This window comes from Sapajus apella, unplaced genomic scaffold (genome assembly GCF_009761245.1).
Source record: "Sapajus apella isolate SASKATOON/1434 unplaced genomic scaffold, GSC_monkey_1.0 scaffold52, whole genome shotgun sequence".
In the NCBI taxonomy this organism is placed as follows: Eukaryota; Metazoa; Chordata; class Mammalia; order Primates; family Cebidae; genus Sapajus; species Sapajus apella.
The window spans coordinates 5,565,573-5,578,992 of record NW_022436992.1 but is presented as its reverse complement, the minus strand read 5'-3'; the positions used below and the strand labels follow the sequence as shown (position 1 = coordinate 5,578,992).

Here is a 13,420-nt window from a genome sequence, read left to right as displayed (position 1 = left end):
GACTTTTCCCAGTGTTCTTGGTTACCTCTGTTGGCCATTCAGTGAGAATCACTTCACAGACACACAGCAGAGATAATTAATAAGGAGTATTCATAGAAGGGCCCTATCGTTCTACTCTTCACCCTCATTCTAATGTAATGTAAGACATAGAAAACTTACAATCTTCAGAACCTAACATAGAGGGTTGCTAGATGTCTGTAGTCAAAGGACTTTATAAAATATCAAAGTAAATAAGGCCTGGGGTAAGTGTCCCTGATAAATAAGTATGATGGGTGCCACAACAAAGGGAAGTATTAGAATTGAGAAGGGACAGCCCAAGATGCTTAGTGAAAATTTTACTTTTCAAGGAAACGCTTATCTTTCCCTGATGTTGAAGAAATCATGAGTCAATAAAGCATATTAAGAAGACATTTATGTGGCCAACAAACATTTGAAAAAATGCTTATCATCCCTGGTCATTAGAGAAATCCTAATCAAAACCATATTGAGATACCATCTCACGCCAGTTAGGATGGCGATCATTAAAAACTCTGGAGACAACAGATGCTGGAGAGGATATGAAGAAATAGGAACACTTTTACACTGTTGGTGGGAGTGTGAATTAGTTCAGCCATTGTGGAAGACAGTGTGGTGATTCCTCAAGGATCTAGAACCAGAAATACCATTTGACCCAGCAATCCCATTGCTGGGTACATACCCAAAGGATTATAAATCTTTCTATTATAAAGACACATGCACACATATGTTCACTGCAGCGCTATTTACAATAGCAAAGATTTGGAATCAACCCAAATGCCTATCAGTGATAGACTGGATAAAGAAAATGTTGCACATATACACCATGGAATACTATGCAGCCATAAAAAAGGATAAGTTCATGTCCTTTGCAGGGACATGGATGAAGCTGGAAACCATCATTCCCAGCAAACTGACACAAGAACAGAAAACCAAACACTGCATGTTCTCACTCCTAAGTGGGTATTGAACAATGAGAACACATGGACACAGGGAGGGGAGCATCACACACTGGGGTCATTTTGGGGTGGGGGGAGCTAGGGAGGGATAGCAGGGGGTTGGAAGATTGGGGAGGGATAACACTGGGAGAAATACCTAATGTAGGTGATGGGGAGATGAATGCAGCAAACCACCATGGCATGTGTATACCTATGTAACAACCCTGCATGATCTGCACATGTACCCCAGAGCTTAAAAGTATAATTAAAAAAAAAAAATCCACGAGCCAGTCAGAACTCTGGTTTATGGTCCGTTAAGGGACCAGAGCTTTCACAGCAGTATCTATCTGTTTCTGGGAACAATAAGAAATAATTACCACAACACAAAAAACACAAAAGTGACATTTGAAACGGAGGCACAATAGAAAAACCCTAACTTACTCAGAGGTCTTCAGTGTAGATCTCTGAGGTCATGTATTTGGGCCTCTGAACTACCTATAAAGCATTTTCATTCTCCTCTGAAAATGCATTCCAACCCCGGATCTCCAAATCCTAACCTTGGGTTGTGAATCCCCTCAGAGGCCCAGCAACCTCTTAATGTCCCTTAAATGGGCTGGGAACCCGCTGTGAAATGACTGCTGCCATGTCAACTACTACGGCTGAACTTCATTCTTTGGCCTGGAGCTCCTTGAATATCCGAGTGCACCCACAGCAGCTTACAATTGGGATAAGCTTTGGGCAGTGACCACAGAAGCATGTCCCATGCTCCCCCAATAGACAGTTATTTCATCCTCACAGTTAGCCAGCATACAGCTCTTGCCAGCCACAGATTATTTTTCTTTACCCCAGCCTGAGCTGCAGATGTTGTATCATTGCTTATGGTCACATGTCAATATTTCTATCCGCTGAATACCAGATCAGAAAAAGAACGACAATTTGACCAAGAACAGAAAAAAAAGCATATTTAAAGAGAAGATGAAAAAAGGAAGAAAATGTAAGACGGCGAAGGCAGGTAGGGGAAATTAGGTAAAAATAGGAAGGGCAGTTTATGTAGAGCTGGGATATCAGGGTAACATTTCAACTCAATGAGGTGGAGAACAGATTGTCTTATTCCACAAGTGCAGATATTTCAATCTTACAAGAGGTATTAGTGGTAATAGAAAGAAAGAAAGAAGAGGCATGATCAATATAATAATGTGCTCCCTTCCAAAGCTGAAGCATTTGAAAACTAGAAAATAAAAGCATGTCAATTTTGTGAGTGAGTGACAGTCTCTGGACACTCTCAGGTAGAGTGCTATGAGAGAAGGGAGGAACCAAGGTGAGCAGAGAGGCTTGTGGTCCATCAGGAAAAGAAAAGAGAGTTAAACTATGAGAATATGGTAATTTTAGTAGCCTAATGCTTTATTTTCTTTGCAGGTTGTTAGAAGAGGAATACATTTGTCTGTAGGCTGAGGAGATGGATCAAGTGGAGGAAAAATCAAACGTGCAAGAACAAGAGAATTACTAGTCAAACAAATTCCCAGGACAAGTTGGGAGAAAGAAAGCAAATCACAAGTACAAAGCTAAAAATGTTAGAGGAAGTCAAGATAATGTGTACTGTCTGACTTAAAAGAGAACAACATTTTTAAAGGTGAATAGGTAAGGATTCTAATATACCTTCGCAAATGGTCTCAATTTTAATCTGTTACAGCAATAGCTTATAACATGCATCTGTTGTGAGTCCTAAACTCTATTCTCAGATATTAAACAAATTGATATTTCATTGGGTAAAACAATTACTCAAACTTCTTGTGGTTTATTTTCTGGCAACATCTCTTACTGATACTTGGGGTAACACCTTTCTAATGTAACGACAATTTAAATAAATTTAATGTCTTTGCCATGTTGAAGTATCTTAAAGATACTGGAAGGGAGCTTCATAAGCAGTGTCAGTTTAAATTTTTTGAAAGTATCTTGATCTCCAAAAGATGATGTCAAAAACAAGACATGATATAACTCTCTTTTCTTTAATAAAATAAAGAAAATTCTGTATGAATTGCTTTTAATATTCTTCTCTCCCACTATTGAAAATTTTCTGGCAGTCAAAACTGACATTATCTTTTACTTCTGAGCAGTCAGTACATTTTTCTTAAATCTTTTGACTATTCCTTAGTAGATAATTTTACTAAATTGAAATTGACCGTCTCAAGCTGCCACATTTAAACAGATGCTGAGTTTTCCATTGATTATCAATTATTTTACTTTTTGCTGTTGTATCATTGGAAACTCTCTTGACAGTTTCAAGTTGTTAAAATACTGTTTTTATCTTCATTCTTTTGCTTCATAGATAACTACATCAACCATCCACGTAGATGCAATAATAGTGCCAGAAAATAGGTCACCATGCCTTTAGCCACAAGTATAACTACTCAAGGAGAAATCAATCCTATAATTTTAGACAAACAAATGTAAAAGTACTATTTTTTATCTTGTTCTAATCAATTATAAAATGTTAAGCCACTTCTGCATCCAGCCTCCCATAAAACTGGGTTTGACACACTCCTAACTATTAATATGAAGTGTGTTTCAAATTCAATTGGGGGGGCAGGGCCACTGGAGGCTCCCATTGAAAAGAAACAATAAGCATGAGAATCCTTCGCCATAACCAAGGTATCCAGGTTCTCTGGTCGAAACTCACTAGGCAGCTGGTGTGATCCACTGGGAGGAAGAGCAGTGCAGTGCGGCCCACCTGAGAGCCACACAGGGCATGGCAGTCCCCACCCCCCAGCCAAAGGAGGCAGTGAGTGAGCACACAATCCAGCCGGGAAAACTGTGCTTTTTCCACCGAACTGTGCAACCCACAGATCAGAAGACCTCACTTGCAAACCCATATTACAAGCACCTAGCTTCCCAACCCCAGAGATTCACAGATTCTCAGCAGCCTCTCAGATGGAATCTGCTTAAGCCTACCAAGCTCCTGTGGGGGAGGAGTGACCAGCACCACAGCTGTGGCTGCCTGCTGTCTAAGCCATTAGCGCTCCTTGATGGAGGCCAGCACTGGGACTTACAACTGCCTAACATGCTAAGCTCCCTATGCAGGGGAAGGGCGACATCCGTCTCTGTAGCTCCAGGCCATGCTGTTCCGCTGCTGGAGGCAGGGAGGTTGGACAACTTGGTCCCAGGACTTGTCCTCCACAGCCCAACATACCGGCTGTGGCAGACTGCTGCCCGAGTGCCTCTTCAGGCCTAAATCTGACCCATCCTTCCTCATTGGGTGGGGCTTCCCTGCAGCAACTCCAATAACTCCAGCCAGAGGCTCAGGGACAGAACGTGGATCTCCCTGGGCCTAAGCCCCTAGGAGGAGGGGTGGTCGCAGTCTCTGCACACCAGCAGACTTAGCCTTATTTCCTGGTAGTTTTGAGGAATCTGGGCAGCCCAGACAAGTGGGTTTCCCCCGAGCAAAACACACTCCCTCCACCAAGGGACAAAGTGATTCATTAAATGGATCCTGTTCCCTATGCCACCCAACTGAGTGAGACCCTCCAAGAGGGGTTGTCAGATACCCTACACAGAAGCGATCCTACTGGCATCAGGTTGGTGCCCCTTGAGGTCAGAGATCCCAGAAGGAGCAGGCACCCATCTTTGCTGTTGTCCAGCTTTCCGGGCACAGGAGTGAACCATCTGAATAGGACCTGAAGTGAACGCAGCAAACCACAACAGCCCTGCAGAAGAGGAAGCTAGCCATTAAAAAAAAAAAAACAAAAAAAAAACAAACAAACCAGAAAGTAACAACAATAGCATTAACAACAAAAAAGGCCCCACAAAAACCTCATCCAAGGGTCAGCAGCCTCAAAGATCAAAACCAGACAAACTCATGAAGATGAAAAAGAAACAATGAAACGATGCTGAAAATCCAAAAGGCCAGAGTGCCTTTATTCCTCCAAATGATGGCAATGTCTCTCCAGCCAGCATGCAGAACTAGATGGAGGATGAGATGAATGAATTGACAGAAGTAGGCTTCCGAAGATGAGTAATGAAAAACTACACTGAGCTAAAGGAGCATGTTCTGACCCAAGGCAAAGAAGTGAAGAGCCTTCATAAAAGGTTAGAGGAGGTGCTAGCTGAATAACCAATTTAGAGAGGAACATAAATGAGCTGATGGAGCTGAGAAAAACAGCACAAGAACTTCATGAAGCATACACAAATATCAATAGCTGAATTGACCAAGTGGAAGAAAGGATATCAGAGTTTGAAGACCACCTTGCTCAAATAAGGTGGTGTTTCTCTAGTCTTGCATGTAGACAAGACTAGAGAAAAAAGAATGAAAAGGAATGAACAAGGCATCCAAGAAATATGGGACTTCACAAAAAGACCAAATCTACAATTGATTAGAGTGCCTGAAGGAGAAGGGGAGAATGAAAGCAAGCTGGAAAACACACTTCAGGATATTACCCAAGAGTAATTCCCCAACCTAGCAAGACAGGCCAACATGCAAATTCAGGAAATATAGAGAACACCACTAAGATACTCCATGAGAAGATCAACCCCAAGACACATAATCATCAGATTCTTCAAAGTCAAAATGAGGAAAAAATGTTAAGGGTAGCCAGAGAGAAAGGGCAGGTCACCTACAAAGGGAAGATCATCTGACTAACAACAGCCTCCTCAGCAGAAACTCTACAAGCCAGAAGAGATTGGGGGCCAATATTCAAAATTCTTAAAGAAAAGAATTTTCAACCCAGGGTTTCATATACAGATAAACTGAGCTTCATAAGCAAAGGAGAGATGAAATCCTTTACAGACAAGTAAATGTTGAGAGATTTTGTTACCACCAGGCCTGCCTTGCAAGAGCTCCTGAAAGGAGCACTAAATATGGAAAGGAAAAACCAGGACCAGCCACTGCAAAAACACACCAAAATATGAAGGCCGATGACATTATGAAGAAACTATATCAACTAGTGTGCAATATAACCAAATAGCATCATGACAACAGGATCAAATTCACACATAACAATACTAACCTTAAATGTAAATGGGCTAAATGCCCTAATTAAAAGACACAGACCGGCAAATTGGATGAAGAATCAGGACCAATCAGTGTGCTGTATTCAGGAGGCCCATCTCACATCCAAAGACACACATAGGCTCAAAATAAAGGGCTGGAGGAAAATATACCAAGCAAATGGAAAGCAAAAAAGAAAGCAGGGGTTGCAATCCTAGTCTCTGAAAAAACAAACTTTAAACCTACAAGATGAAAAAAGGACAAAGAAGGGCATTACATAATGGTAAAGGGTGAACAATTCAACAAGAAAATCTAACTATTCTAAATATGTATGCACCCAATACAGGAGCACCCACATTCATAAGACAAGTTCTTAGAGATCTACAAAGAGACGTAGACTCCCACACAATAATAGTGGAGATTTTAGCACCCCACTGTCAATATCAGACAGATCAATGGGACAGAAAATTAACAAAGATATTCAGGACTGAGCTGAGCTCTGGATCAAGTGGACCTCATAGACATCTACAGAACTCTCTACCCCAAATCAACAGAATATATAATCTTCTCAACATCACATGGCACTTATTCTAAAATTGATCATGTAATTGGAAGTAAAACACTCCGCAGCAAATGCAAAAGAATGGAAATCATAACAACCAGTCTCTCAGACCACAATGCAATCAAATTAGAACTCAGTGTTAAGAAACTCACTCAAAACCATGCAATTACATGGAAGTTGAACAACCTACTCCTGGGTAAATAATAAAATTAAGGCAGAAATCAAGACGTTCTTTGAAATCAAATGGGCAGAGACATTGTACCAGAACTCTAGGACACAGCTAAAGCACTGTTAATAGGGAAATTTATAACATTAAATGCCCACATCAGAAAGTTAAAAAGATCTCGCCAACACCATAACAGCACAATTAAAAGAGCTAGAGAGGCAAGAGCAAACTAATCCAATAGCTACCAGAATACAAGAAATAACTAAGATCAGAGAGAATTGAAAGAGATAAAGACAAACAAAAATCCTCCAAAAAATAAAATGAATCCAGGAGCTGTAACAAAAACCATTAGCTAGACTAATAAAGAAGAAAAGAGAGAAGAATCAAATAGATACAATAAAAAATGATAAAGGGAGTATCACCACTGACCCCACAGAAATACAAAGTATCATCAGAAAGTACTATAAACACCTCTACACAAATCAACTAGAATATCTAGAAGAAATGGATACATTCCTGGACACATACGCCCTCCCAAGACTAAACCAGGAAGAAGTCTAATCCCTGAATAGACCAATAATAAGTTATGACATTGAAGCAGTAATTAATAGCATGCCAACCAAATAAAAAGCCCAGGACCAAATGGATTCACAGTTAAATTCTACCAGAGGTACAAAGATAATCTGGTACCATTCCTTCTGGAACTATTCCAAACAACTGAAAATGAAGGACTTCTCCTTAACTCATTTTATGGGGCCAGCATCATCCTGATACCAAAACTGGAAAGAGACACAATAAACAAAGAAAATTTTATGCCAATATCCCTGATGAACATCAACACAAAAGTCCTCAATCAAATACTGGCCAGCTGAATCCAGCAGCACATAAAGACTCTTATCTATGTCAGCTTCATCCCTGGGATGCAAGGCTGGTTCAACACATGCAAATAAATAAACATAATCCATCACATAAAGAGAACCAAAGACAAACACACATGATTATCTCAATAGATGCTGGAAAGGCCTTTGATAAAATTCAACATCCCTTCATGTTAAAAACTGTCAATAAACTAGGTATTGATGGAACATATCTCAAAATAATAAGAGCTATTCATGACAAATCCACAACCAATATCATATTGAATGGGCAAAAGGTGGAAGCATTCCCTTTGAAAACCAATACAAGACAAAGGTGTTCTCTCTCACTACTCCTATTCAACATAGTATTGGAAGTTCTGGCCAGGGCAATCAGGCAAGAGAAAGAAATAAAGGATATTCAAATAGAAAGAGAGGAAGTCAAATTGTCTCTACTTGCAGAAGACATGACTATTTATTTAGAAAAGTCCATAGTCTCTGTCCAAAATCGCCTTAAGCTGATAAGCAACTTCAGCAAAGTCTCAGGATACAAAATCAATGTGCAAAAATCATAAGCCTTCCTTTACACCAATAATAGACAAGCAGAGAGCCAAATCATCAATGAACTCCCATTCAAAATAGCTACAAAGATAATAAAATACCTAGGAATACAGCTAACAAGTATGTGAAGGAGCTCTCAGCTAACAAAAATGCGAAGAACCTCTTCAAGGAGAACTATAAACCACTGCTCAAGGAAGGAAGAGAAGACACAAACAAATGGAAAAACATTCCATCCTTATGGATACAATAATTAATATTGAGAAAATGACCATACTGCCCAAAGTAATTTATGGATTAAATGCTATTTCCATCAAATTACCATTGACATTCTTCACAGAATTAGAAAAAAAGCTACTTCAAATTTTATATGGAATCAAAGAAGACCCCATATAGCCAAGACAATCCTAAGCAAAAAGAACAAAGCTAGAGGCATCATGCTACCTGACTTCAAACTATATTACAAGGTTACAGTAACCCAAACAGCATAGTCCTGGTCCCAAAACAGATAGACAGACAAATGGAACAGAAGGGAGACCTCAGAAATAACACCACACATCTAGTCATCTGATTTTCCACAAACCTGACAAAAACAAGCAGTGGAGAAAGAATCTCCTATTCAATAACTGGTGCTAGGAAAACTAACTAGCATACGCAGAAAACTAAAACTGGACTCCTTCCATAAGGAGTTTAGAGTTTACACCCTATACAAAAATTAACTCGAGATGGATTAAAAACTTAAATGTAAAACTCAAAACCATAAAAACCCTAGAAGAAAACCTAGGCAATACCATTTGGGACATAGGCATGGGCAGACTTCAGGATGAAAACACCAAAAGCAATGACAACAAAAGCCAAAGTTGACAAATGAGGTCTAATTAAACTGAAGAGCTTCTGAACAGCAAAAGAAATCATCATCAGAGTGAACAGGCAATCTACAGAATGGAAGAAAAATTTTGCAATCTACTCATCTGACAAAGGTCTAGTGTTCAAAATGTACAAGAAACTTAAACAGATTTACAAAAAAACAAACAACCTCAACAAAAAGTAGACCAAGGATATGAACAGACACTTCTCAAAAGAAGATATTCACATGGCTAACAAACATCACTGATGTTTGCTCAACATCTAATCGTTAGAGAAATGTAAATCAAAACCACAGTGAGATAGCATTTCATGCCAGTCAGAACGGTGATTATTAAAAAGTCAAAAAATGATAGATGCTAGCAAGGCTGTGGAGAAATAGGAATGCTTTTACACTGTTGGTGGTAATGTAAATTAGTTTAACCATTGTGGAAGACAGTATGGTGATTCCTCACAGCTCATCTAGAACCAGAAATACCATTTGACCCAGCAATCCCATTATTGGCTATATTCCAAAAGTAACATGAATCTTTCTATTATAAAGACATATGCACACGTATGTTTACTGCAGCGCTATTTACAAAAGAAAAGTTATGGAACCAACCCAAATGGCCACGAATTACGGACTGGATAAAAAAAAAAAGTGGTTTATATACACCATGAAATACTACATAACCATAAAAAGGAATGAGATCATGTCCTTTGCAGGGACATGGATGAAGCTGGAAGTCATCATCCTTAGCAAACTAACACAGGAACAGAAAACCAAACACTGCGTGTTCTCACTCACAAGTAGTAGCTGCACAATGAGAACACATGAACACAGGAAGGGGAACAACACACACCAGGGGTGGGGGTAAGGGGAGGGAACTTGAGGACAGGTCAACAGGTGCAGCAAATCACCATGGCATATGTAAGCCTGGGTAACAAACCTGCACGTTCTGCACGTGTATCCCAAAACTTAAAATAAAATTTAAAAACAATTCAATTTAGGGCATATAGCTATGGTGACTATGAAAATATATTTTGCATTTTTATGGTTCCTTTTACTTCAGCATTTCAAAGACGTTAAACTTATTTAAATTGTCATTATATTAGAAAGGTATTATACCAAGTATCAGTAAGAGATTTTGTCAGAAAAGTAAACCACAGGAAGTCTGACTGAGGTTTTCACCCAAAGAAACATCAATTTGTTTAATATCCGAGAATAGCATTTAGGACTCATGACAGATGTCTATGAATTCAAAATCAATTTCAAGTTAGCACACCTGGGAAACTTTAAAAAAGTATTTAACATACAACTATGGAACAGATATTTGTAATTTAGTAAAAAATAAAGAGAAATGGTATATTATTTTTAATGAGAAAATTTGAAATATCATTAAGTACAGTCCAGGTTTGCTGATGTCAGAAGTGATGGAAAATCTATAGCAAATGAATCACATTATAGTATGTAAATTCAATACAAATTTACTACCATTACTACTTTTGAGAAAGTTCTGAAATTAAATTGCATTTATTAAATGACAATTGTTAGGGAACCACATCAAATGGAATTGTTTCCAAATTGCAATTCAGACAGCCTCCACATTTTGATTTTGTTGGCCTCCGAAAAGTAAAATGTTGACCATTAGGTAATGCTATATGTAATTCTAATAGCTTGAGAACTAGTACACATTTAATAAGAATATATTCCTTCATTCATATGCTTAATATAAAATATAATTTTTTCATTAAATTGTAATACACTTAGTTAATATTATAAGTAATACAATGGCCATGTGCAGTGGCTCACACCTGTAACCCCAACACTTTGGGAGGCTGAGGCGGGTGGATCATGAACTAAAGAGAATGAGACTTTTGGCAAAATGGTGAAACCCCATCTCTACTAAAAATACAAAAATTAGCTGGGCATGGTCCCAGCTACTAGGGAGGCTGAGGCAGTAGAATTGCTTAAACCCGGGAGGTGGAGGTTGCAATGAGCTGAGATCGCACCATTGCACTCCAGCCTGGGCGACAGAGTGAGACTCCCTCTCAAAAAATAATAATAATAATAATAATTATATAATTAATTAATATGGAAGTTTAAAATTAATAAGATATAATTAATTAGTGACTTATTTACAATATCACAATTTATATTTTAATTTTTTCCAAGTGTTTCAAATATATAATGTTTTATAAAAAACACTTTGATGGTTATAATCATGTGTTAAATTTCCAAATCCTTATTTGTCTAGCATGAGGAGATACCAATTTAGGGAAGAAGAAAAAAAAAAAAAAACTTTGAATATTCAACATGTTAACATACTTTGCTAATAGATTTTCCTCACACAACCTTGAGTTTGATTTTTATGAATGAAAGCCTTTTTCACTGTTTCAGTGGTGCATCTGTTGTTACATTAATTGGGGATAAAGCTCTTTTTAATGAGAATGGTCTGGAAACAAAGGAAACAGGAGTTGTCACACTCTTGGACAGTAGGTGGCAGCAGCTGAAGGGCCTTGGCTATTCACCGGCCTTCACTCTGTGCTGCATATTTTCACTCTTAACCAGCTCCTCACTTAGGTTTTGTTGGTTATTTTTTATTATAAAATGAATTACAACTAGAATAATGTAATTGTGTCAAAATCTGACGAAATAATTCATCAATTCTTAACTAATTCTAATAAACACCAATTTATAAAATAATTTTGTATTTGAGATTGCATGTTTTTTTATTGTTATATAGATGAGTCCATTTGTGTTTCAATGAACACCTTCAAAAATAATGTTGCATTATAATGTTTTAATATCTGAGTGTATGACTCACTCATTTACTTTTCCCTGAAATATGGGCTCATTCATTCTTTATTCCAGAATAAAAAAAAAAAAAAAAAAGACAAACAAAAAAAAAGCCTTTATCATCCCTCTGTCAAGCTCCAAAAGAACCCTCTTAGAATTTGTATAAGGATTGCTTGAACGTTATGAAAAATGATAAGATCAGTAAGTAATTGATAAAATCTACTCAAGATTATGATATCATTTACTGATGAGTAAAAGTTGTCCCTCAGTAAAGTAATATAATTTGACCTTTCAGGTCCTTCACATCTATATTAGATTTATTTCTAGCAATAATTTTAAAAAAATTCAACTTTTTAAAAATTATTTGTTTTGTGAATAGTATATCTCTTTCCTCAATATTCTATTTTATTTTACATGATGAAAATCTTAGGACCTTTGTATATTTACGTTATACCAAATAAACATTATTCTGAACTCTATCATTATTCTCTATGAATTTTCAGTTGCTCGCTGCAATTTTGTGAATAAAATTACCTATTATTAAGTCTTCATTTCTGTAGCAAGTACTTAAAGTATATTATCATATTTAATTCTCACAAAAATCCTTAGGAAATAATATATGGTGTGAGATACATACAACTAACCGTAAAATTATGGGAAAGAGGAGAGCCTCTGTGAAAATAACAAGAACTATTTGAATATGAAGTGTTAAAATTATTCCTCAATTATATCATCTATCTCCAAGCCTTGAACCGTCACTGCTTTGCTCCTGAACCTTTTTTTTCAGCCACTAGCTAATTATTTCTTGTCAAAAATTCACAGCAACATATTCAAAAACAAGCTCATCATCTTTCTTCATGACCATTAAGTAACATATTTTTTCTTCTATGAGTTCCTGTAATATTGTGTTTTATCAATTAAACGGTGTTTAGTGCATTCTGCTTCACTTATCTTCCCCGCAGGGTTATATAACCCTGGAAAGTAGATGCTAATTATTTATAAATCTTTGTAAGCTTTCATTGATCATAGGATAAATAAATTCAAACTTCTCACAGGTCCTCTGACCCAGGGGAAGTGAGGACTCTCATTCCGGGGTGCTGATGACATGCGTGCAACTGTCTTACTCACACTGACACTTCACTGTGCCCAGCACAGTGACCAATCCTCGTACTGCTTCCCTCACCAGGACACATCTCCAGAAACAGCCGGTGCAGAATGCAGAACTTTCATGGGAGTAACACAGGCACTCCTCAGGGGGGCCATTCTAAGGAAGACCAGGGTCTTATGTAGGATCATAGTGCAAAGGACTTTATCGCTGATTTAAAACAAAGAAATTGATGGCAGCTTTTCACCCAGGCACATCATAGAGGCAACCTACACCTAAGCTGCCCATAACATGTGTCCCTTTAATAATAAAGATGATCGCCAAATTATGAACTATCCCTAAAATAGCCTGTAGGGTATCTCATCTACCTGTGAGGGATCGGGCACTCTTAAATACAGTTGTTTCTTTAAAGACAAGTGATTGGCTGGGCACAGTGGCTCACACCTGTAATCCCAGCACTTTGGGAAGCCGAGGCAGGTGGATTACCTAAGGTCAGGAGTTCAACACTGATCAACATGGTGAAACCCCATCTCTACTAAAAGTACAAAAATTAGCTGGGCATGGCAGTGGGCACCTGTAATCCCAGCCACTCAAG

The 13,420-nt window shown here is 38.0% G+C and overlaps 1 protein-coding gene across 5 annotated transcripts in view; it reads right to left on the bottom strand.

Moving 5' to 3' along the window:
- The window catches only part of CTNNA2 (catenin alpha 2), a 1,139,605-nt gene that overhangs the window by 756,821 nt on the left and 369,364 nt on the right, over nt 1-13,420 (bottom strand). The window lies entirely within an intron of this gene.